We start from the raw sequence: 25,650 nt of genomic DNA, 5'->3' as shown, positions 1-25,650 counted from the left end.
ATTAAAAGAATTGAGTGACAGTGGTACAGCAAAACTCTTTCCATATGCAGCCACTTATTTACTTGAGCTTAATTGCTTAGCACTAAAAGTTATTTTAAAAAAGTAGAAGTAGAATTGACAGTAAATCCTATTTCTACCAATAAGCAATGTTGGACATATGAATTAACTGTTTTAAAAAGTACCATTTCCAATGAAATTTTACTCCTTTATGTTTAATAACATTTCAATTTGAAGTGATGTCGTGTTATTTTGACCAAGTGTGTACTACTATTATTTACAATAATAATTCAATCCAGAAGTATATTTTTAATACTTAGAGCTTTATGGTCATGAGAAATTTTAAAATTTAATTTGTATACTTAAGAGCATAAACTATAATACATTTAGATAAAATTCTTGTAAAATGCAAGTTCAATAAGAAAATTAAATAATGTAAATTTCCAACTCTTAAAGAAGACCATGTTTATGCATTTTCAAAAATGGGTGATGGTCAAAAACAGAAATATAGATCAATGGAACAGGATAGACAGCCCAGAGATAAACCCACGCACATATGGTCACCTTATCTCTGATAAAGGAGGCGAGAATATATAATGGAGAAAAGACAACCTCTTCAGTAGAGGTGCTGGGAAAACTGGACAGCTACATGTAAAAGAATGAAATTAGAACACTCCCTAACATCATACACAAAAGTAAGCTCAAATGGATTAAAGACCTAAATGTAAGGCCAGACACTATAAAACTCTTAGAGGAAAATATAGGCAGAAAACTCTATCACATAAATCACAGCAAGATCCTTTTTGACCCACCTCTTAGAGAAAGGGAAATAAAAACAAAAATAAACAAATGGGACCTAATGAAACTTAAAAGCTTTTGCACAGCAAAGGAAACCAGAAACAAGATGAAAAGACAACCCTCAGAATGGGAGAAAATATTTGCAAATGAAGCAGCTGACAAAGGATTAATCTCCAAAATTTACAAGCAGCTCATGCAGCTCAATATTAAAAAAACAGACAACCCAATCCAAAAATGGACAGAAGACCTAAATAGACATTTCTCCAAAGAAGATATACAGATTGCCAACAAACACATGAAAGGATGCTCAACATCACTAATCATCAGAGAAATGCAAATCAAAACTACAATGAGGTATCACCTCACACCAGTCAGAATGGCCGTCATCAAAAAATCTAGAAACAATAAATGCTGGAGAGGGTGTGGAGAAAAGGGAATCCTCTTGCACTGTTGGTGGGAATGTAATTGATACAACCACTATGGAGAACAGTATGGAGGTTCCTTAAAAAGCTAAAACAAATTACCATACGACCCAATCCCACTACTGGGCATATACCCTGAGAAAACCGTAATTCAAGAAGAGTCATGTACCACAATGGTCATTGCAGCTCTATTTACAATAGCCAGGACATGTAAGCAACCTAAGCGTCCATCGACATATGAATGGACAAAGAAGATGTGGCACATATATACAATGGGATATTACCCAGCCATAAAAAGAGCAAAATTGAGTTATTTGTAGTGAGGTGGATGGACCTAGAGACTGTCATACAGAGTGAAGTAAGTTAGAAAGAGAAAAACAAATACTGTATGCTATCACATGTATATGGAATCTTAAAAAAAGGGTTCTGAAGAACCTAGGAACAGCACAGGAATAAAGATGCAGACATAGAGAATGGACTTGAGGACATGGGAAGGGGAAGGGTGGGCTGGGATGAAGTGAGAGATTGGCATGGACATATATACACTACCAAATGTAAAATAGATAGCTAGTGGGAAGCAGCCACATAGCAGAGGGAGATCAGCTCAGTGCTTTGTGACCACCTAGAGGGGTGGGATAGGGAGGGTGGGAGGGAGAGGAGACACAAGAAGGAGGAGATATGGGGTTATATGTATATGTATAGCTGATTCACTTTGTTATACAGCAGAAACTAACACACCATTTTAAAGTAATTATACTCCAATATGGATGTTTAAAAAAAAAAGGGTGCTGGTAGCAATCAAATTGTTATTTATATTCCACAGGTGTGATGTACCCATTTTAATTAAACATGCTAATATGTATGATACACTGAAAATTATATCTTTTGCGTCTTTTAAAAGTTATGATGAAAACCTTTTGGTATTACTTAATAATGTGGATGGTAAGATATCGGTTTTCAAAATTAATCAAGGGGTTATATGAGAAAAAATATTTCTCGCCCCTTTCCTGAATGTGTGTGCATCTGCTATGATCATCTTTTTTTTTAAGGAATGTTCTATTTTATTTTATTTTATTTTTTGACTGAATAGTCAGCTTTATTTTATTTTGTCAGCTTCATTGAGATATAATTGACATATAACATTGTATAAGTTTAAAGTGTACAATGTGATTTGATACACTATATATTGCAATATGATTATCACTGTAGCGTTTGCTGTAACTTCCATGACATCACATAATTACCAATTCTTTTTGTGGTGCAAACATTTAAGATCTAGTTTCTTAGCAATTTTCAAGTATACAATATAGTTCTGTTAACTGTAGTCACAATTCTTTGCACTAGATCCCCACAACTTATTCATCTGCTAATGGAAAGTTTATAACTTTGACCAATATCTCCAAGTTCCCCCACTCCCCAGATCCTGATAATCACCATTCTACTCTCTGTTTTTACCAGTTTGGCATTTTTAGATTCCATATATGTAAGAACATATGGTATATATCTTTCTTTGTCCGACTTATTTCATTTAGTATAATGTCCTCAAGGTCTATCCATGTTGTCATAAACGGGAAGATTTCCTTCTCTTTCATGGCCAAATAATATTATATATATTTTGCACATTTTCTTTATCCATTCATCTATCAGTGGACACTTAGGTTGCTTCTATGTCTTGGCTATTATAAATAATGCTGCAATAAATATGAGGCTGCATATATCTTTTTGAGTTACTCTTTTTATTTCCTTTGAATAATTACCAAGAAGTGGATTGCTGAACTATATGGTAGTTCTATTTTTAATTTTTTGAAGAAACTTCATACTATTTTACATAGTAGCTGCCCTAATTTACATTTCCACCAGCAGTGCCTAAATGCTCCCCTTTCTCCACATCCTCACCAGCACTTATTATCTCTAATTTTTTTGTCTCATCTTCTGTCCTGTTTGCTATTCTAACAGGTGTGAGGTAATATCTCATTGTGGTTTTGGTTTGCATTTCCCCAATGATTAATGATGTTGAGCACCATTCTGTGTACCTGTTGGTCATTGATTTGTCTTCTTTGGAAAAAATATCTATTCAGATCCTCTGCTCATTTTTTAATTGGAATGTTTGTTATTTTTCTACTGAGTTCTGTGAGTTCTTTCTATATTTTGGATATTAACCCCTTATCAGATATATGGTCTGCAAATATTTTTTCCCATTCCATACATTTTCTTTTCATTTTGTTGATTATTTCTTTTGCTGCACAGAAACCTTTTTGTTCAGTGTAGTCCCACTTATTTATATTTGCTTTGTCGCTTGTCCTTAAGGTGTCATTACCGAAAAATCATTGCCAAGACCAATGTCAAGGAGATTTTCCCCCTATGTTTTCTTCTATGAGTTTTACAGTTTCAGGTCTTGTGTTCAACTCTTTAGTCCATTTTGAGTTCATCATTGTCAGTGCTGTAAGCTAGGTGTCCAATTTTATTTTCTGCATGTGGTTATCCCAGCACCATTTATTGAAGAGACTGTCCTTTCCCCATTGAGTATTCTTGGCTCCCTTGTCAAATATTAGTTGACCATATATGTATGGGTTTATTTCTGGGCTCTCTATTCTGTTCCATTGATCTATGTATCTGTTATTATGCCAATATCATACTGTTTCAATTACTATACTTTGCAGTACATTTTGAAATCAGCAAGTGTGATGCCTTCAGTTTTGTTCTTCTTTCTCAGGATTACTTTGACTACTCAGGGTCTTTTTTGATTTCATGTAAATTTTAGGATCATTTGCTATATTTCTGCGAAAAATTGCCATTGAAATTTTGATAGAGCTTGCATTGAATTTATAAATGGCTTTGGGTAGTATGAACATTTTAGCAATAGTAATTCTTCCGATCCATGAACACAGGATATCTTTCCATTTGTTTGTCTCTTCTTTAATTTCTTTCATCAAAGCCTTTTAGTTTTCAGTATACATATCTTTCACCACCTCGGTTAAATTTATTCTGGATTATTTCATTGTTTTGATACCATTTGTGAATCAGATATTTTCCCCTAACTATTCTGTTCTTAATGTACAGAAATGCAATTAATTCCTCTATGTTGATTTTATATCCTGCAACTTTACTAAATTTGTTGATTAGTTCTAACAGTTTTTTGGTTGAGTCTTTAGGATTTTCCATATATTAGATATCATTTTCCAATAAAGGCAATGGAATCTAAAAAATAATACAAACAAATGTATAGGCAAAACAAAAACTCACAGGTATAGAAAACAAACTAGCGGTTATCATAGGTAATAGGGAAGGGGGAGGGGCAAATTAGGGGTATGAGATTAACAGATACAAACTACCATGTATAAAATAGATAAGCAACAGGAATATATTGCACAGCACATGGAATTATAGCCATTATCTTCTTATAACTTTCAATGGAGTATGTTCTATAAAAATACTGAATCATTATGCTATACACCTCCTCCTGAAACTAATATAATATTGTAAATCAACTATACTTCTATTAAAAATAAATAAATAAACAAATGGTGCTGAACAACTGGACATCAAAATGTAAAGAAATTAATCTAGATACAAACCTTATACACCCTTCACAAAAATTAACTGAAAATGGATCAAAGATCTAAATTAAAAATGTAAAACTATAGGGACTTTCCCCATGGTCCAGTGGTAAAGAATTCACCTTCCAATGCAGGGGACGTGGGTTCGATCCCTGGTTGGGGAACTAAGATCCCACATGCTGAGGGGCAACTAAACCCGTGCGCCACAACTACAGAGCCCAGACACCCTGGAGCCCATGTGCCACAACTAGAGAAAAGCCCGCACGCCGCAACGAAGACCTGACGGGAACTATAAAATAGCTGAGCAGGGATAGAGTAAGGGTCTTATCCCAAGTATATAGCCCAGTTCTAATAACTTTGGGCAGGTTACTCACTTTTTAAGCCTCAGGTTCCTCATCTGTGTAATAGAGATAATAATAGTATATAATCCTCAGGTTTACTAGGGGATTAAATGAGGTAATGCATGGAAATTTGGACATAGAGTACTCAGTAAACATTAGCTATTGTTGTTAATATTACTATTTCTCCTTACCTAAGTATCCCTCCTACATAAATGTAAGGTGAAAGAGACCAAGTTACTAGTTAGAATATCAAGGGATAAATATAAATTGCTAGAAAAAGAATGAATCTCTACCAGTAGCTTTTGACTGTTCTCTGATGATGAAAGAAAAGGTTTTCTTTCTGGAATTCACCTCCTCTGGTATCATTTGGCTCAGTTTAGTAACCCACAAGGCAGGTACAGGTGACTGTGGGGCATGTCCTCCACTAACTCTTCCTGTGGTACACATAGGAGGTAAGGACTCCAAGGGATATGACCAGAGGTGTTGGCGGGGGGGGAGCTCTGGTTCTGATCCACAACATTCAGGCTCTGCTGACAGGGGAGGAGGCTTCTTTGGCCACTAGGTGAAGCTGAGAGCTTTGTCCTTTTATCTAAGGGTCAGTAAGGTGAATGAAAGAAACCTGGAAGATAGAAGGGGCTTCTTACCTACTTACCAGTTTTGGCATACCTCTCCACTTCACTCACTCCTTGGCGGGGAGTGGATGTTTAAAGGTTATTGTTAATTTTGTGGTTCTGGGGTGGGTTTTGTCTTGATTTTTTGCAGAGATCTTATGCTTGACCTGCTCTTGAATCCCCCTTTTCAATTGAGAGTTGCAAAGGAGTATGATGGGGACTTCCCTGTTGGCACAGTGGTTAAGACTCCACACTCTCAACGCAGGGGGCCTGGGTTCAATCCTTGGTCAGGGAACTAGGGCCCACATGCATGCCGCAACTAAGAGTTCACATGCCACAACTAAGGAGCTGGCGAGCCACAACTAAGACCTGGCACAACCGAAAAAAAAAAAAAGGAGTATGATGATTTTTTCACATTTAAGTGACGGGAGCAATATGAAAATGACCCAATGCTAAATCCTTATGGTAACAGTCTTTTTTCTCACTTCGTAGGCTTGGGTTAGCTAGTATAACATGGAGGATAAGAGAGAAAAGTGTGTTTCAACTACACACTGCTACAGAAAAGCAAATGCCCTGCCAGTGATGCTGATTCATTGCCAAGTTGCACAATTCTGAAAAAGTCAATTGAGTTATCCTGAGTGCAATCTTTAACCAGCCCCCCTTCCTGTTCCTACATACATATTCATCACTTTTATCAGAAGATAATCCATTCTGGAAAGGCAGCTGCTTTCTAAATAAATTGCTGTTCCTTAGCAGCTAAATCCAACAGGCTGTTTTTCTCACTTCAGTGAATTTGTTCTGACAACAGTGCATGCCAGTCATTTGCTCTTTTCTTTTCATAATTTGGTTTTATTATTAATCTATTCATTATGTTTATTGGCTCTGTCCATTATTTGAGAACCTTAGTGCATATTTACAAGTGCAATAAAAAGAGACAGCCTCAGCCATTATAGCTTAGAGTCTAATAGGCAATGACATAAAATGATCCCTCTCTCTTCTACCTCTGACTGAAACTATGTGGGACTATTGGGTTGACTGACCAAACTGACTAGCTAAAGCAGTATGATCCAGATAATACAACCAGGTAGGTGGTTTCCTTGATTTTTCCCTCAACCAATTCAAATTCAAGGGCTGTTAATTGTTCTTTTTAAAAATTATTGACATAAAATTCACATGCCATAAAATTCACTCCTAAGTGTACAATTCAGTGGTTTTTACTATATTCACAAAGTTGTGTAGCCATAACCACCGTCTAATTCCAGAACATTTTCATCCACCCCCAAAAGAATTCCTTACCCAACAGCAGCCACTCTCCTCCCCAACCAGCTCCTGGAAACTGTAAATTTACTTTCTATGTCTATGGATTCACTTATTCTGGACATTTTATATAATGGAATAATATGTGGACTTTTGTGTGTGTCTTCTTTCAATAGGCATACTATTTTCAAGGTTCACCCATGTTGTAGCATATATTAGTACTTCAATCCTTTTTTATTGTTATTACTTTATTTTTTTAGAGCCGTTTTAGGTTCACAGCAAAATTGAGAGGAAGGATAGAGATTTCCCATATACCCCCTGCCCCCACACATTCATGGCCTCCTCCATTATCAACATCCCTCACCAGAGTGGTCAATCTGTTAAAATGGAAGAACCTACGGGGACACATCATAATCACCCAGAGCCCATAGTTTACATTAGAATTCACTCTCGGTGTTGTACATTCTATGGGTTTGGACAAATGTATAGTGACATGTATGCATCATTATAGTATCATACAGAGTATATGCACTGACCCTCAACTCCTGGCAACCATAGATCTTTTTACCATTTTCATAGTTTTGCGTTTTCCAGATGTCATACAGTTGGAATCATACAGTTTGTAGCCTTTTCAGATTGGCTTCTTTCACTTAGCAATATGCATTTAAGTTCCTCCATGTCTTTTCATGACTTGATAGCTCATTTATTTTTAGCACTAAATAATATTCCATTGTCTAGATGTACCACTGCTTATCCATTCACCTACTGAAGGACATCTTGGTTGCTTCTAACTTTTGTCAATTATGAATAAAGCTGCTATAAATATCCATATATGGGTTTTTGTGTGGTGATAAGTTTTCAGCTCCTTTGGGTAGATACCAAGAAGCATGAATGCTGGATAACATGGTAAGAGTATGTTTTGATTTGTAAGAAATTGCCAAACTGTCTTCCAAAGTGGCTGTACCGTTTTACATTCCTACCAGCAATGTATGAGTTTCCATTGCTCCACAATCCTCACTAGCACTTGGTGTTGTCAGTGTTTGGGATTTTGGCCATTCTAATAGGTGTGTAGTGTATCTCGTTGTTTTTATTCGCATTTTTCTGGTGACATATGTTGTGGAGCATCTTTTCACATTTACCATCAGTATCTATTCTTTGGTGAAGTGTCTGTTAAAGTCTTTGGCCCACTTTTTTTTTTTAATGTGTATGACCTTAATAAATTGAAGATTAATTTTACTGGTTTTTTTTTTACTTTTTTTTTTACATCTTTATTGGAGTATAATTGCTTTACAATGGTGTGTTAGTTTCTGCTTTATAACAAAGTGAATCAGTTATACATATACATATGTTCCCATATCTCTTCCCTCTTGCGTCTCCCTCCCTCCCACCCTCCCTATCCCACCCCTCTAGGGAGTCACAAAGCACAGAGCTGATCTCCCTCTGCTATGCGACTGCTTCCCACTAGCTATCTATTTTACGTTTGGTAGTGTATATATGTCCATGCCTCTCTCTCGCTTTGTCACAGCTTACCCTTCCCCCTCCCCATAACCTCAAGTCCATTCTCTGGTAGGTCTGTGTCTTTATTCCTGTCTTACCCCTAGGTTCTTCATGACATTTTTTTTTTCTTAAATTCCATATATATGTGTTAGCATACAGTATTTGTCTTTCTCTTTCTGACTTACTTCACTCTGTATGACAGACTCTAGGTCCATCCACCTCATTACAAATAGCTCAATTTCGTTTCTTTTTATGGCTGAGTAATATTCCATTGTATATATGTGCCACATCTTCTTTATCCATTCATCCAATGATGGACACTTAGGTTGTTTCCATCTCCAGGCTATTGTAAATAGAGCTGCAATGAACATTTTGGTACATGACTCTTTTTGAATTATGGTTTTCTCAGAGTATATGCCCAGTAGTGGGATTGCTGGGTCATATGGTAGTTGTATTTGTAGTTTCTTAAGGAACCTACATGCTGTTCTCCATAGTGGCTGTACCAATTCACATTCCCACCAACAGTGCAAGAGTGTTCCCTTTTCTCCACGCCCTCTCCAGCATTTATTGTTTCTAGATTTTTTGATGATGGCCATTTTGACTGGTGTGAGATGATATCTCATTGTAGTTTTGACTTGCATTTCTCTAATGATTAATGATGCTGAGCATTCTTTCATGTGTTTGTTGGCAGTCTGTATATCTTCGTTGGAGAAATGTCTATTTAGGTCTTTTGTCTGGCCCACTTTTAAATTGGGTTGTTTGTCTTCTTATTGTTGAGTTTTAAAGTTATTTGTATATTTTGGATAAGCCGTTTATCAGCTGTGTCTTTTGCAAATATTTTCTCCCAGTTTATGGTTATCTCCTCATTCTCTTGACATTGTCTTTCACAGAGTAGAAGCTATTAATTTTAATGAAGTCCAACATCAATTAATTCTTTCAAGAATTGTGCCTTTGATGTTGTATTTAAACTCATTGCCATATCCAAGGTAGTCTAGTGTTTCTCCTATGTTATATTCAAGGAGTTCTATAGTTTTACATTTTTATTTATTTATTTATTGGCTGCATCAGGTCTTCTCCAAGGGAAGAACATTGAATGTAGGAAAGCAGGAAGAAGGAGGCTCTTCACATGGCCACTCTTCTCCCATTAGTGATCCTGGTTGCAGAGGAGGATAAATCAGATCTTCCCAAGGGTAAAGCCAGGATTCATTGACTCAATGGCTCAACTAGACATTTTGCTGGCAGCCTTTGGTATTTCTGCATTTTTAGAGTTGGGGGAAAAATGACCTTAGAAACCAAAAGAAATGCCGCAAAAGAACTTCTTCATGGAGGATTGTGGTAAGATAAAATTACTGAGACTATTTGTTGTAAAGTATTGCTAAATTTTCAATTTGTGTGTGTTTTCTTAAAACTTGTCTTATATGAAAAGGCACCTGGTTCCTTTAACTGGAAGCCCTTTGTTTCTGCAACAACTTTGTAGAGCAACTGCTGTGAGAAATCATTTTATGCAAAATTAAGGGCTTCCTAGTGAGGAAAAACTGTTTCAAAGAGGAATTGCTCCTATTATTGTTCTGAGGAGAATAAAATATTATTCCCTTATCATGAAAAAGATAGTCACAGAGGTTCATGCTACAGATACAACCAACATGACTAATTGTTCTCTTTCCACTTATGCTGCTTATAAGAGAAGAACTAAAAGAAGCAGGATAAGATGAGCCAGAGGGGGGCTTCCCTGGTGGTGCAGTGGTTGAGAATCTGCCTGCCAATGCAGGGGATATGGGTTCGAGCCCCAGTCTGGGAAGATCCCACATGCCGCGGAGCAACTGGGCCCATGAGCCACAACTACTGAGCCTGAGCATCTGGAGCCTGTGCTCCGCAACAAGAGAGGCCGTGATAGTGAGAGGCCTGTGCACCGCGATGAAGAGTGGCCCCTGCTTGCCACAACTAGACAAAGCCCTCACACAGAAACGAAGACCCAACACGGCGAAAAATAAATAAATTTATTTTAAAAAATAGAGTTCAACTATGGGGTTTATTTAAAAAAAAAAAAAAAAAAAAAAAAAGATGAGCCAGAGGGGAGGGCAGCGGAGTTCTATATTCAGTCCTAATAGTCAAGCAAGGTAAAGAAATCACTCATGGCTGTGACTGAGGGAAGTTGTGGTAAATTTTTGATACAAAGATCACATTAAATCCCTGCTTTATCCTAATAAGATATTCCAAGAATGAAAGCAATATAAGAACTCAGGTGAGTTAGAAGGAAACCTTTACCAAAGCCTGAGAATATGAATCAGGATTAGACTGAGCAGTGATATACAATGTGAGAAAGAGTTCTGATTTTTACCTAAGTGTTTATTCAATTTTTTAAATTTTATTTTTTATTGAAGTATAGTTGATTTACAATGTGGTGCCAATTTCTGCTGTACAGCAAAGTGACTCAATTATCCACATATAGACATTTTTTTCTAAGTGTTTATTTGAATCTTGTACTTTTCATATACTTATAATATTTTAAATGGTTGTGTTTAATGTTGGCTATTTAAATAATAAACTTTGCTTTCTAAAAAAATGAAGAATAATATAACAGAAATCTTTTATATTTTTATTTTTATTTATTTATTTTTTTGCGGTACGCGGGCCTCTCACTGTTGGGGCCTCTCCCATTGCGGAGCACAGGCTCCGGACGCGCAGGCTCAGCGGCCATGGCTCACGGGCCCAGCCGCTCCACGGCATGTGGGATCTTCCCCGACCGGGGCACGAACCCGTGTCCCCTGCATCGGCAGGCGGACTCTTAACCACTGCGCCACCAGGGAAGCCCTATAACAGAAATCTTAACCAAGCATTCTCTTTCTGTTACCTGTACTCAGGGTTACCTGGCTATCTGGACCATGAGATAGATAATTATGAAGTCATTCGGAAAGCAATGGGCTACGTTGCCTTCTCTCTGAAAAGGACCAATCTTGATTAATAACACTCTCTAGATAATATTAGATGTTTGTCTCTTATTCTCATCTTACTTGTCCCTTATTTTCCCCTTATTATCTTATTCCATATTTCCCAGCAGTCCCAGGTAGAAATCTAGTCTAAAGCTTCCTGCCTTGACTAAATTCAATTTCTTATCTAATGTACACAGAAGAAAAGCCACCAGTGTTTGTCCTGGGGTGAGTAGTGAGAAATGAGGAGAGAAGGAAAAAGGATTTTCAAGGCTAGGAGACAAATTTAAAAGACCAGAGACATGCTTTCTGTGTTCCCTTGCACGAGCTATGAAGATCCACACAGGAGGAAGAGAAGGGGAGGCAAAGAGGGGGCTCATCCATCGGGATGGCACAGATAAGCACAGCTATGTTATTTCCTGTCATACTGCCTGGTTGTTTGCTGGGTCTGTCCCATACATTCAGGTCAGGAAGATTTTCACCCAGGGAATGTCCCAAGTACTACAATTAAAGCATTGCAAAATGTCTTGTTCTTCTGTAGTTGCAAAACTCCTTCATAGGGCTTCCCTGGTGGCGCAGTGGTTGAGAGTCTTGCCTACCGATGCAGGGGACACAGATTTGTGCCCCGGTCCGGGAAGATCCCACATGCCGCAGAGCGGCTGGGCCCTTGAGTCATGGCCGCTGAGCCTGCACATCCGGAGCCTGTGCTCCGCAACGGGAGAGGCCACAACAGTGAGAGGCCCGCATACCGCAAAAAACAAACAAACAAACAAAAAAAACTCCTTCATATATTTTTTGGCAGCTATCTAAGGCCTCTTTATCTCTCAGGATCCCAAATGTGTCATCATATTATGGAAACCTGCAGGTCAATATTCTTAGCTCAGAAGAAGACTGTTCATTTATTCAACAAATGTATATGGAATTCCTGCCATGAGAGATCTAGCAACTGGGAGTACAAACAAGGCAAAATCGCCTCTCTCTATTGTGTGTCCTGGGAAAGAGTAAACAAGAACTACAAAGCCCCTGGTTTTGTGGGGCTTAAAGTCTGTAGGAAAGACTGATGATTAACCCAATAGTATTAGAAGGTGGATAAACATGAAGATAGGGGAAGCACACTATAATGGGAGAACAGAGCAAGGGGGATTGACCCTCAGGAAAGGGTATCAGGGAAAACTTCCAAAGCTAGGGACATTTTAGTAAGACCTAAAGTGTGAGTAGAAGTTAGTCTGGTGAAGAAGAAGGTAAAAAGATTATCAGACAGTGGGAACAGCACACGGAAAAGCCCAAAGATGAAAGAACCCCAGTATGGCTAGAGAATGGAGTGTCTGTGTGTGTGTGTGTGTGTGTGTGTGTGTGTGTGTGTGTGTGTACACATGAGATGGGGAGAGGTAGGGTAACGGGAGGCATCTCAGACATAAGATGCCTACCCAGTAGCCGATCTGCCACTTCTTTCTAGATAAACCCCAGTGGACATTCCTTAATCATAGGGAAGAAGGCCTCTACCTCAGCGTGCAGAATAAATCATGATTGGCCTAGTTTCATTTCTCTCTTGACCAGTGATTGGCCTACTAGCAGGCACATATGAAAAGAGGAGCCTCCCCTTGAGAGGGCCACAGGGAACGGTTAGCCTCTGGGAAGAACTGGACTTCAATTAAAGCCTGAAGAAGTAGGAATAAACAGTTAAAGATGGAGGAGAGTTTATCAATCATAGGAAAGATTTTATGGAAACTGTGTGGCAGAGCAACAGTGGGAAATTGAATCAAAAGCACAGAACACAGAGATGTGAGTGGAGGAGTAGATAACAGGAAGAGATTGCATACTAGGTGGTGAGAAAAGATAAATGGTTACATGGCAAAATGGGCTTAGCTAATTAGGATCCTTTTAGTTGAAAGGAATAGAAAGTCCCTTGAATTGGTATGTTTTACTTTTTTAAAATTTATTTTATTTATTTTTGGCTGCGTTGGGTCTTTGTTGCTGCGTGCGGACTTTCTCTAGTTGTGGCGAGCGGGGGCTACTCTTCGTTGCAGTGCGCGGGCTTCTCATTGTGGTGGCTTCTCTTGTTGCAGAGCATGGGCTCTAGGCACGTGGGCTTCAGCAGTTGTGGCATGCAGGCTCAGTAGTTGTGGGATACAGGCTTAGTTGCTCCACGGCATGTGGGATCTTCCCAGACCAGGGCTCAAACCTGTGTCACCTGCATTGGCAGGCAGATTCTTAATCACTGCGCCACTAGGGAAGCCCAAATTGGTATTTTTCTAAAAAAGGAAGTGCAGGGGGATTTGGCATAAGGATACAGAAGTCTTTCATGGAACCAACGGTAAGAATACAGCTGGACCTGAGGAAGAAGCTGGAAGCAAGAACTATTATGTCTTTGCTTCTCTTTGCCCATTTTCTTTCTTCTTATCTCTATATACAATTAATTAATTTTCTCTGCTTTGTCCAAAGAGTGGATGCAGATCTCAAATTTACACATTCTGTTTCCAACCAAATGAGCTAGCAAATTGTAACCAAATTCAGACCCAGTTCCAAAATCCCAGAAGGGAAGATCTGATTGTCACAGCCTGGGTAGGTGTCCATCCCTATTCCTATTGGCCAGGAGAGCAGAGTCACATGGGATAAACATGACAGTTAGCCCTGAACTCCAGTGGGTCAGGAGCGCTGCCCCAAATTGTGATTCAGGAAGTTGACTCTAATGCACTCAAGACAATTTATCCTTACAAGTGCTTTTCTGGCTATATGGGATTGGCAATAGTGGGGGGCTCTCTGGCCTCTCAGGGATTAGCTAACTCCTGGGTAAATTACCTCTCTGAGGCATATCAGAGGTCTGAGGGCTGTGAAGACCCCAGTTTCTCTGTATCGTGTCCCCTGTGGTCCAAAATGAATGAGACTTCCAAACTACACAGCTTCCAAGAAAGGGGGTGACTTGAGGCCTACAGATGTGTGTGAAGGTACATGTGATGACGTTCCCTCCCTTTCCTCCATTCAGTGGCTGCCCTTTGCCATCCAGGTACCCACTATACTGCAGGGGTTCTAAGTTTTTTGTGGACACCAGAATTAACTGGAGAGCTTGTTAAAATTCAGATTCCCAGGTCCAATCCTAGCAATTCCAATTCAGTGATTTGGGGCAATATCTAGGAATCCTCATTTTTTTTTAATTTTTAATTTTATATTGGAGGAGAGTTGATTTACAATGTTGTGTTAGTTTCAGGTGTACAGCAAAGTGATTTAGTTATTCGTGTATCTATTCTTTTTCAGATTCTTTTCCCATATAGGTTATCACAAAGTATTGAGTGTAGTTCCCTGTGCTATACAGTAGGTCCTTGTTGATTATCTATTTTATATATAGTAGTGTGTATATACAGGAATCTTCATTTTAAACAAGTACCTCAGGTGATTCTGGTGCATGAATTCCTTGAATCACACTTTGAGAAATTTGGTACTACCAGCTTGATGGCAACTTTCAAGGCCCTAATAATGCAACCAGCTAAAAGTCACTCCTTAAAGCTATATTTAGCTCATTTTATATGTTTACATACATCAAACTATTTCCTTTGTTGACTCAAATTTGCATTAAACACAAAAATGTCTTTTTTGGCATCATGTTTTATTTCTATTTCCCAATTTCACTCCCAGCATTGAACTTGCTACTTCTTTTTTTATAAATTTATTTATTTATTTTATTTTTGGCTGCATTGGGTCCCCGCCTCTGCGTGCGGGCCCTCCCCAGTTGTGGCAAGCGGGGGCTTCTTTTCATTTTGGTGTGCGGGATTCTCATTGCGTGGCTTCTCTTGTTGCGGAGCTCAGGCTCTAGGTGCGCGGGCTTCAGTAGTTGTGGCACACGGACTCAGTAGTTGTGGCTCGCGGGCTCTAGAGTGCAGGCTCAGTAGCTGTGGCACACAGGCTTAGTTGCTCTGCGGCATATGGGATCTTCCCGGACCAGAGCTTGAACCCGTGTCCCCTGTATTGGCAGACGGATTCTTAACCACTGCGCCACCAGGGAAGCCCCTGAAATTGCTACTTCTTAATAATTCTTGATGAATGCTTCTGACTCTATCTACTCAGCAAACTCTTTTCCTTTAGTAAATACTTTATTGCTGGTGACAGTCTGATGATCTTACTGTTTGTATCACTTGGCTAACATAGTTGTAGAGGTGGGAAAAGGAATGTTTTACATTTTAACCTGTTACTTCTACTCCTTTTAGGTCAAAGGCTGGGTGTAAAAACATGCAACAAACAAAAATGTTAGGTTAAGTATGAAACTGAGAACCAGGAGTTCCAAATTACCAGTTTATCCTAAAATATAATAAAATCCCAGGATGCCAGAACTGGTAGAGAACTTAGAGTTTATCCGGTTCAATCCATCATTAGGTTGGCTGCAATAACATGAACTATTTATTAAGGAACTACTATGTATGGGGTATTCTAAGTGCTTCGTATGCATTATTTCATCTAATCATCACAATAACACTTGAGTAAGGGATCATTATTCCTAATGGAGCCAGGGTTTTAAAAGCATCTCAATAGGCTTGATCAGTGAGGACAGCTTATAGGTATTAATATAAAGCCATTTACTTGGTCTCCAAACCTGGCTGCACAAGATTGGGGTGGGTAAGATTGGACTCCACAGAATTTTGTATGAAATGACATGTGTATTTTCACTACTGTAAGTTAAATGGGAGGCAATAGAACCACTGCCAGAAAACCTAAGTACATGAACGGAAGCTTTGTCCACTCTATTCTCTGCTCATTGTTCTGTGGAGTTGATTCCAGGCCCCACAGTTTATGAGAAATTTTGACCAACCAGACCCCCAAAGGAGAGATACAGGGTCTTGAAAGACATTTCCTCTGAAGAACATACAAAGGAATGGAGGATATTTAAACCCAACAACATGAAAGCTGCTTTGAATACTTGAAGAACCATGATATGCATTAGGGAAAGGACTACTTGGGGCTCTGAGAACAGCAAGAGGCACAATGAGTGGGTCTCACAGGGAGAAAAATTTCAACACAAGGTAAGGAAGCACTTTCCAACGATGAGGACTGTCCATCAACAGCATGGACCCCTGTGTCAGGCAGCAGGCTCCTCATCCCTGGAAGCATCCATGAAAACGAAGAATACCACTTGCCCTGGAAGTTTGGGAGGAGATTCATCCCAGGATATGGGATTGTGTCCTATGACCTCTCAGATCCTTCCCAACTTTGAGAATTTATTATTCTGATACAACAAACAGGTAATAGAAAGCTACTATACAAGAGACACTGAATCAGTGCTTTGAAGCACAAAAATAAGGCATGATTCTTACATTCAAATTACCTGCCAACTAAAGGATAAAAAGACAGGTTAAAAAATAAATGTGATAATGCATAGTTCAAACTCCCCCTTTTACAACTGAGGTTAAAGTCAACATCTTTGCAGCTTCATTTATTGATGAAAGAATTGAGATTGAGGGATAGGGTGAGTATTGGATCAGGTGTTGCACATAGTAGAATGGAGATTCTATTTGGGGGTGACAATACTGTATTAAAGTGGTATTCAGGGGTTTTAGGGATGCCCTATGACCCCTCCATTTAAACGATTCTGATCGTTATAGACAAAAGACGAAGTAAACCAGAGAAAGTAAAGCCATACTGTGCAATATCTGTAGATTAGTCTCTAAATTGCAGTGGCCTAGGCTGTACCCCTGGGAGAAATTCTTTCTCTAAGTTAGGTTGGCTTGAATGGCGTGGAAACAAAGCAGGCTGTTAGGCTCTCTCTTTGTACCTTCCACAAACCCAAATCCCCGTCCCAGATCCTGCAACTATAATAGGCAACAAGGAAAAGACAAATATCCTTGCAGTTCCCATGTGGACTTGGCCTCTGCTACCTGTCGTGGGTCTTCCTAAACACTAGATCCTGCCATCATGTGGGAGAAGAGGAAGAAAGATGGCCAAGGCTGCCCTTGGAAGGAAGCAAAAGGAGAGGAGGAAACACCACATTCATGCACACTGAGGCTGTTCTCTTTAAGAACTTCACCTGCTGGTAACTGGCCAATCCAAACCTGGACTCCTCCTTAGGGGAGAGACTTCCTCTATATCCCGAATCATCCTGTGAGAGGGCAGGGGGCAGGGAAGTGTGGGGTGAAAGAGAGGCCAAGAGGAGCTATGACTTTCTTCTCCTAGAGGTCAAATTGCTGTTTTATAGCATGACGTTAATGACACCTGTTTCTAAATTACCTAATAGGACTGTTTGGTGTGTTCATCACATCTTTTTCAGGGCTATGAGCTCTTTGAAGAAATGTTAACTGTGCTATGACTTCAGACTGAACATTAGTTGGAATCTCAGAAAATAGTTTTTTGAAATACCTACATAAGAATTGACTGTGCATAAACTATGTAATAGACACTCTGTCAGCACCAACTAATAAATTATAAAATTTATTCTCATAATAACCCTGTGATTTAGGGATGATTACTAAAATAATAAAATGTTTTGCTTTCCATCACATGTAACTTTCACACAAACATACTTCTGTTTATTCTGTGGCAAACTGTTCAAAAAACTTCTGAGTGTAGTTCTTAGTAATATGATGTGTGTTTATGTTTCACAGGATTTTTTGATCTTGTATCTTCGTTGCCAGTACCCAGCCCTGGGTAATTCCTCATGTCTGTTCTCTCTGCTGCCACCCCCAGGCTACTGAGAATTTCTGTGAGTAACCACAAAGCCATACTCCCAGGGTCCACTCTGATATATGCAAACTCTCCTGGGCTGGACTCTTACTGCTATTCAGGCAATCACTTTACTTATCGCTGTTGATTCCCAGATACATCCCTTTTAGTATCTATTCTATATTTTTCCATACTCCCTAAACCTTCCCCCATTGATCCCACTCCTTCTCCAAGACCACTTCATTCTTAGCAGATGGCCATTCTACTATAATATGGCTCCCCCATTCTTTCAAATGGATGCTCCCCTGATTTCACTCCATAGAGACTTGATCACCATAGCAACCACTGCTGGCTTTGGTTCATTTCCTCAGAAGCCCCAACCGGCAGAGATGGCTGAATCAGGGAATTTTTGCAAGGAAATACTGGGAGCCCTTGGTACTGGGGGTTGAAATCTCAAAGGCAGCTCTAAATTTATCTAACCAGAAAGAAACAGATCCATAACCACAAAGGAAAAGCAAAAGGGGGTCTAGAAACAGCCATCTCTTGTCTTGCCAGCTTCTTGAGGGAAATCATAGGTTCTATGAAAAAATAGAAGTAGAGGTGGAATTTGAGATCCTAATATCAAAAGAATTATGCCTTGTTTCATTCGTTGTTTTGAATACATTAAAAGTGTGAACTTTAAAGACAGAAAATGAATATATGACATTGTTTATCCCTTAACTATAATTTCAAAACAGACTTATGGAGTTAAGGGGTGGAGTGATAGTTTAAGCCTATTTAGCAAACATTTGTTGCTGTTCTCTTTATGCCAGACACTGACTTAGGTGATGGAAAAGAAAGAATACAATATAGAACCTGTCCTAATGGGAGATACATACACACTAGGGGGAAACAAAAAAGTTTCCAATTAGACTTAAGTCAGCTCTTACAGAGGCATTTCTATCACAAAGCACAAGTATTTGTAAGCCTACATGGAATATCCATGAATTTGGGGAATGTTGTCCAATAAAGAAGGCACTCAGCCTTCATAGCACATCCAAGTTACCAAGGCAGTTCATTCCCTTTTGAATTAGTTCACCATGAGGCAGTAGCTCCCCTATAATGGACTCATCATTCACAGTTCCTGGGTTTTTGCATTTTCTCTTTCCTTCATCACGCTTATCCTTACTTCTACAGCAGCCGAAAAAGAAGCTCTCTTGGCCAAAATTTGAGGACAACAAGTTTAGGCTACACAACAAAAAAACTATAATAAGATGTGGTCACACTGTACCCATATAAGGACAAAGTACAGCGGCAACACAAGAAAGGTGGTAATTTATGTTGTCCTGGGGACTTGGGAGAGGAAGAGCTGGCAATAGCTTCATAAAAGAGAAAATATTGGAGCTGTACTTTGTCCTCCTCCTTTATTCCTAGGTGATATTTTAAATCATATTCCCCTTTTGGGGAAATTAAAAATTAAAAATGTTGGAAGAGAAGGGGAAATAAAACTAATTCCTTTATAATTCTTCCCAGCCTCAGTCTAGACTTGCCAGAGAGTCTTTGCTAGGTTATGGACTTAGGTGTTGTTATTAAGGATTGTGTAGGATAGAGCCTTATTCCCTCTATACCCCAGAAGGCAATAAACAGTTACTGATTCACTCTCCATATCCCTTAAGCTTGCATTACTTAATTTCTTTCTTCCCATTAAATTAGAAAAAATCTCTTATTTTTTTCCTCAAAGCGTTTTGGAAAGATGAAGGAAACCATCAAGTCTTAAGAGTATTGGAAACATTGGGGACACACATGGCGTTCAGATACTCTAGGTGTTGTCTAATGATATTTTTAAATGTCTTTCATTATTTTGTCATGTCCTTGAAATCCCATAAAAGCATAACAGAAATGAGCTTGGGAATTTTACTAAACTAAAATTTGTTAAGGAGGAGGGAAAGAAATGATGGTTTCCTTGATTTTCATTACTGTTCATGCCAAATTCCAGGAAAAAGTAAACTATCAGTCAAGACTCACAGTTCAATGATTCTATATAGGAAGCCAGGGCTAGAAGTTCAAAATTTAACAGGGTTGATGAAAGTAGAAAAGAATCAGCCATCAAAATCTCATTTCCCATGGGCAGCACTTTCTGTTCTACCCCCAAAATGTTTCTAGGGCTTCACCTATTATACTTAGAATCATCAACTTTGCTGAAAGCACTTTGAAGGTATTAATTATCTTACTTCCTTTCCTAATTAGTTATGGGGCACATCTCTAGAGAACTGAAAGGGGATGGGTATCAGGAACGTTTCCTTGATGACAGGAAACCAAGTGACAAAAGAGAGGTGATTTGTCCCAAGATATCTAAAGGCAAATTGGAAATGACAGCTAGACTGAAGTCTGGTTCAGCCTGAATAAAGAAAAATTCTACCTCATTCACTGACACCAAAATATTCGCCTTCACCTACAAAATGATTTTCTTTCTGGCATGATTTTTTTTTCCTTCGTTCAGCCTCAGAGATAATACTAATGATTACCAGTGATGGTAGTGAAAGCCAAGCCTAATCACCATAATTGACAATTAAGTTGGGTAACAACACAGAGACAGGTGATTTCACACAGGGCTAATGAAAATGGGCTATTAAAACCCACACACGTTTGGCAGCAATTATGAGCTCCTGGAACCATTTGCTTTGAAATGTGCACATTTCACAGGCGGCTGCCTGCCAGTGAGACAACTCTGAGCAGGACCAAGAAAGGAAGAGGAAAAGAAAGAGTCGCCAGAGATTGCTGGAGGTGCCGTTTCCCTTTAGTGGTTTGCTGGATCTTTATTATTACGTGCCTGATATTTTAAAGCCAAAGAAAAATGCTTAATTCACAGTTCTAGGGAATGATGACCCATTTTCCTACAAAACCACAATGGGACTGGCAAGGGACAAGGGATTGGGTGCGAACAAATCCATGGGGGCAGAGTAGAAGGGATCTGTGGAATTAAGGGCAGGCCATGTGGGAGAAAGTTGGGTTTCCTGTCTAGAGTGTGCCAGAGGCCCTTATTTTAACAATTTTCACAAAAAGTAAAGTAGAAGTAATTCCTGCTTCCCAAGGATGACAGAGAATAGTTAAATAAGTTCAGTTCCTTAAAGGCACTTGGATTCAGGAGGTGAAGTTACTTGACTGGTTCACTACTATTACTCCTTTATACTCAGTCTGCCACCATTCTGCTAAGAGCCCCTGTCCATTAAGCTTGCACTATTTGGATCTACCGGTTATGAGGGAAGTTAATTAGCTTGTTTTAATAACAGGAAACCAGACTTTGTCAACTCAGTGTCACTGGCACAGGATGGAAGTGTACACTTAACAAGGGTGAAGATGGGTCATCAGACCCATTTTCATCTTGAATATTTTGACTTAAGGTAGAGCGGTGTGTTGAAAGTGGAGGGACATAGGGTTGACTGAGGAAGTTCGAAAGGGTAAAGAGAAGAAAAACTTGGCACAAGTCACAATTAAACTTTGGGATGAACAGAAGCTACAGGAAGGTTTAAGGCAAGGTGCCACCATTATTGCTGCCTTAATCAAAGAAAGAAATTACAGACTCATTGGTCAACTACTGGTAGCATAAAGAACATGGAAAAAATTACCTACTGTGTTCTTAGAAACATTTACCTAAGTATCTCTTTTGTGCTTCTCTGCGAATTGCATATGGCAGAATGTTTAAGTCGTCCTTTATGTCTTTTATAATTTGGAGGATGTGATGCTTAGGTGAACTTGAAAACTTTTTATGCATGTCAAATATAAATTGCCTAAACCGGAAAAGAACAGATAAGTGGAAAATAATAGCCTTCACATAAAGAATCTTTTCACAAAGGCATGAAAGGTAAAATAGAAATAATGATGAGTCAGCTAATTCTTCAAGGAATGAGAATTTAGAAAATGTCAACTATTATCTCTATGTTAATTAGTAAATCACAGTATAATGAAACTAATAAATAAGATTAATGAGTATTGTTTATTTAAAAAAAAAAAAAAACAGGAAACCAGATGACAAAAAGCAGTAACTAGTTGTCTTAATGCAGTCTGGGAATAACATCTAAATATATTCAAATATGGCAATTGAATCTTGTTTTTTATCCACTCTGACAATCTCTTTTTCTTAAATTTTTTAAATTAATTTATTTATTTATTTATTTATTTTTGGCTCTGTTGGGTCTTTGTTGCTGTGTGCGGGCTGTCTCTACTTGTGGCGAGAGGGAGCTACTCTTTGTTGCAGTGTGAGGGCTTCCCTTGTTGCGGAGCACGGGCTCTAGGCATGCGGGCTTCAGTAGCTGTGGCACGTGGGCTCAGCAGTTGTGGCTCGCAGGCTCCAGAGTGCAGGCTCAGTAGTTGTGGAGCATGGGCTTAGTTGCTCCACGGCATGTGGGATCTTCCCGGACCAGGGCTTGAACTCGTGTCCCCTGCATTGGCAGGCAGATTCTTAACCACTGTGCCACCAGGGAGGTCCCGACAATCTCTCTTTTAATTGATGCATTTAGAGCACTCATATTTAAAATGATTATTGATATCACTGGATTAATATCTACTATATTTGTAATTGTTTCTTATTTATTGAAGTAGATCTTTTTTGTCTTTCCCTCTTTTTCTGTCTTCTTTGGTTTTAATTGAGCATTTTACATGATTCTATTTTATCTCTTCTGTTAGTATACCAATTACACTTTGTCAATTTTTTTAGTGGTTGCTCTATAGTTTGCAATACACATTTACAATTAATTTGCCAACTTTGTCATGTTTACTGCAGGTATCTTATAACAGAGTATTCTCAATTCCTCCCTCCCATCTCTTATTACATTTTTCTCTTGTGTTTTACTTTATTTTTTATTTACTAAATTAATATATGTTGCTTTTTGTTTAGCCCTTTACATTTCTCTCTGGCTGACATGCACAAAAGAAGAGAAACTGGCAGGGCCCAAGGCTCACAGAGTTAGCAAAGGCAGGTGAGAAATTTCTAGAAGTAAAATGGTATATGGTTCTGATCTAGAATAACCTTTACATTAATAGGATTTAAAACTTTTTGTTTGTGAACCACTTAAATAGGCAAAATATGTGACATCTCATCCATCCATTTTCTGAATGAAGAACTTGGTGATAACAGATTTGAAAGGAATAAAATATACATGCTGCTGTGAACATTTTCCGAGTAGTGGCCTCTTCCTTAAATATTAACTATATCTTGCAGCTCTTTCAACTGTAATCTGTTGTTGTTACTCTGAAGCCCTATTGCTATGGTGGTAAGGCATGGGGAGAAAAAGCATAATAATCTTGTGATTAATCGCAGTGTTTTATTGGGCTGGTGTTTCTAGGCTGTGACCTCCACAAGTATTTTTTCAGCTTACCCTCAGGTGACACAGGTAGGCAAAAGGTGGCTGAAGTTGGGGGAATGTCCTTTCCTCTAGGTGGGATAAAGCTCTGATAAAGTCTTTGTCCTTGGTGAGTAGACTTTTGTTATGGAGAATGCTTGGGGCATATTCCAGAAAGGTTACTTTTCCCCTCCCCCTGCCAGCACCTGAGGATATTTTTTTCTTGGCTCTTCATCACAAAGACCTGATGGGGTTTCTAGAGGGAACACCCATGGAAATGTGGAGGCACCGCTAAGACTTTAACCCCCAGGAGTTTCTCGTTCTCACACTAGATCACGCTCAGCCTCCATCAATTCATAAAAATTACCAGTTAGTTGTTCCTACCAGTTGCTGGCTGCAGAAGCTTGTGCTCCAGGTAAGCAGATCTCAGCTGTGATTCTCTATTTTTGCCTGTCTCTCCGGATTTCAGTGTGACAGTTTGCCCTACAACCTCAATTCTTTCATGGGTCTAAGATAAGTCACTGATTACACTGATTTGTTTAGCTTCTACTTTATTGTAAGAAGGGGAGTGACACTTAGCTCTGAATCTTTTTTCAGAGCCGAACCTGCAAGTGCAATGTAATTTAAAAACTGATACTTGATTCAGTTATTGGAAAATTTTAAGTATGTTTGGAACAATTTGGGTATGGGAATCTATTTTTCAACAGTACAGTTCATTAAATTTAAAAACAGATAATGTGTTTCCAATGGAGATATGCCATTCAAATTGAGATGTGCTGAGAATGTACACACCAGATTTCAAGGTCTTGGTATAAAAAAAGAATGTAAAATATTTCACTCATAATTATTCGTTGATTACATGTTGAAATGATAATATTTTTGAATATGAGTCAAATAAAATATATCATTAAAATTCATTTATCTGGTTCTTTTTAGGTTTTTAATGTGTCTACTAGAAAATAGCAATTTATATATGTGGTTCACATACTTCCATTTGCCAGCACTGCTCTATAGTTTAAAAAACTCATCTGTTACTCATTACAGTCTACCTTTAAATAATATTATAACACTGCACATATAATTTGGAAACCCTTAGAGTAATATATTTCTGTTTTTATCTCTTGTCCTTTGTATTACTTGCTGTCATACATTTTACTTTTACATGTTATGGACCACACACTAAATTGCTTTGCTCTTAGTCAATTATCTATTAAAGACATTAAAAATGAAAGGAGGAAGTCTTTTTTGTATACCCACGTATGTCTATTATTTCGATAATTCTTCATTTCTTTGTGTAGACACATGTTTACAAGTAACATCATTTTCTTTTTGTCTTGAGAACTTTAACATTTTTTGTAGTGCAGATCTGCTGCTGAATTCTCTCAGCTTTTGTTTATCTGGGAAAGAAAGCTTTTATTTACCCTTCATTTCTGAAGAATAACTTCACTGGATAGAAAATTCTAGGTAGAAAGTTTGTTTTTTTTTTCCTTCCAGCACTTAAAGTTACCATTCCATTGTTGTGGACTTCATAGTTTCTGATGAGAAGTCTTTAAACCTTCTTATCTTTTACCTATGTATGTACAATGTATTTTTCTAGTTGTTCCTATATATGTATGGTGTCTTTTTCTAGTTGATCAGTTTTCTAGTTTTCAATAATTTGATTGTTGTATGCCTTATGGTAGTTTGGTGTGTGTGTATTTTGCTTAAGAGTTCATTAAGAGTCTTCATTCTGTGTGTTTATACTTTTCCAAAAAGTTAGAAAATGTTGAGCATTTATTTTTTCAAATATTTTTCTGCCTGTCTCTCTCTTATCTCTTTTTGAGACAACAATTTTGGATATACTGTATTACTTAACATTGTCCCACAAGTAACTTAAACTCTTTTCTAACTCTTTTTTTCCTCTTTGATTTTGGATAAATTTTTTTTCAATGTCTTCAAGTTTAATGAAAATTTCTTCTGCAGTCTCTAATCTGCTATTAATCATATCTAGTAATATATATTTCTATTTCTGATATTTTGTCATCTCTAGGAGTTCCATTTATACTTATATCTTCCATTTCTCTCCTTCTATGTTCATTTCTTTTCATTTTTGAACATATAAGCATAATTATATGTTCTAATATTTTTGCCTAACTCCATCATCTATTTTATTTCTGAGTTTGTTTCTGTTATCTGATTTTTCTCCTGGTTATGAGTCATATTTTCCTGTCCTATGTATAATACTTTTTATTAGATGCTGAACATTGTGAATTATCCATTGTTGGTCACTGAATTTTGTTTTTA

Source organism: Pseudorca crassidens, chromosome 2 (genome assembly GCF_039906515.1).
Source record: "Pseudorca crassidens isolate mPseCra1 chromosome 2, mPseCra1.hap1, whole genome shotgun sequence".
Classification (NCBI taxonomy): Eukaryota; Metazoa; Chordata; class Mammalia; order Artiodactyla; family Delphinidae; genus Pseudorca; species Pseudorca crassidens.
The sequence above is the reverse complement of the archived record's forward strand: the minus strand, read 5'-3'. Positions refer to the sequence as shown.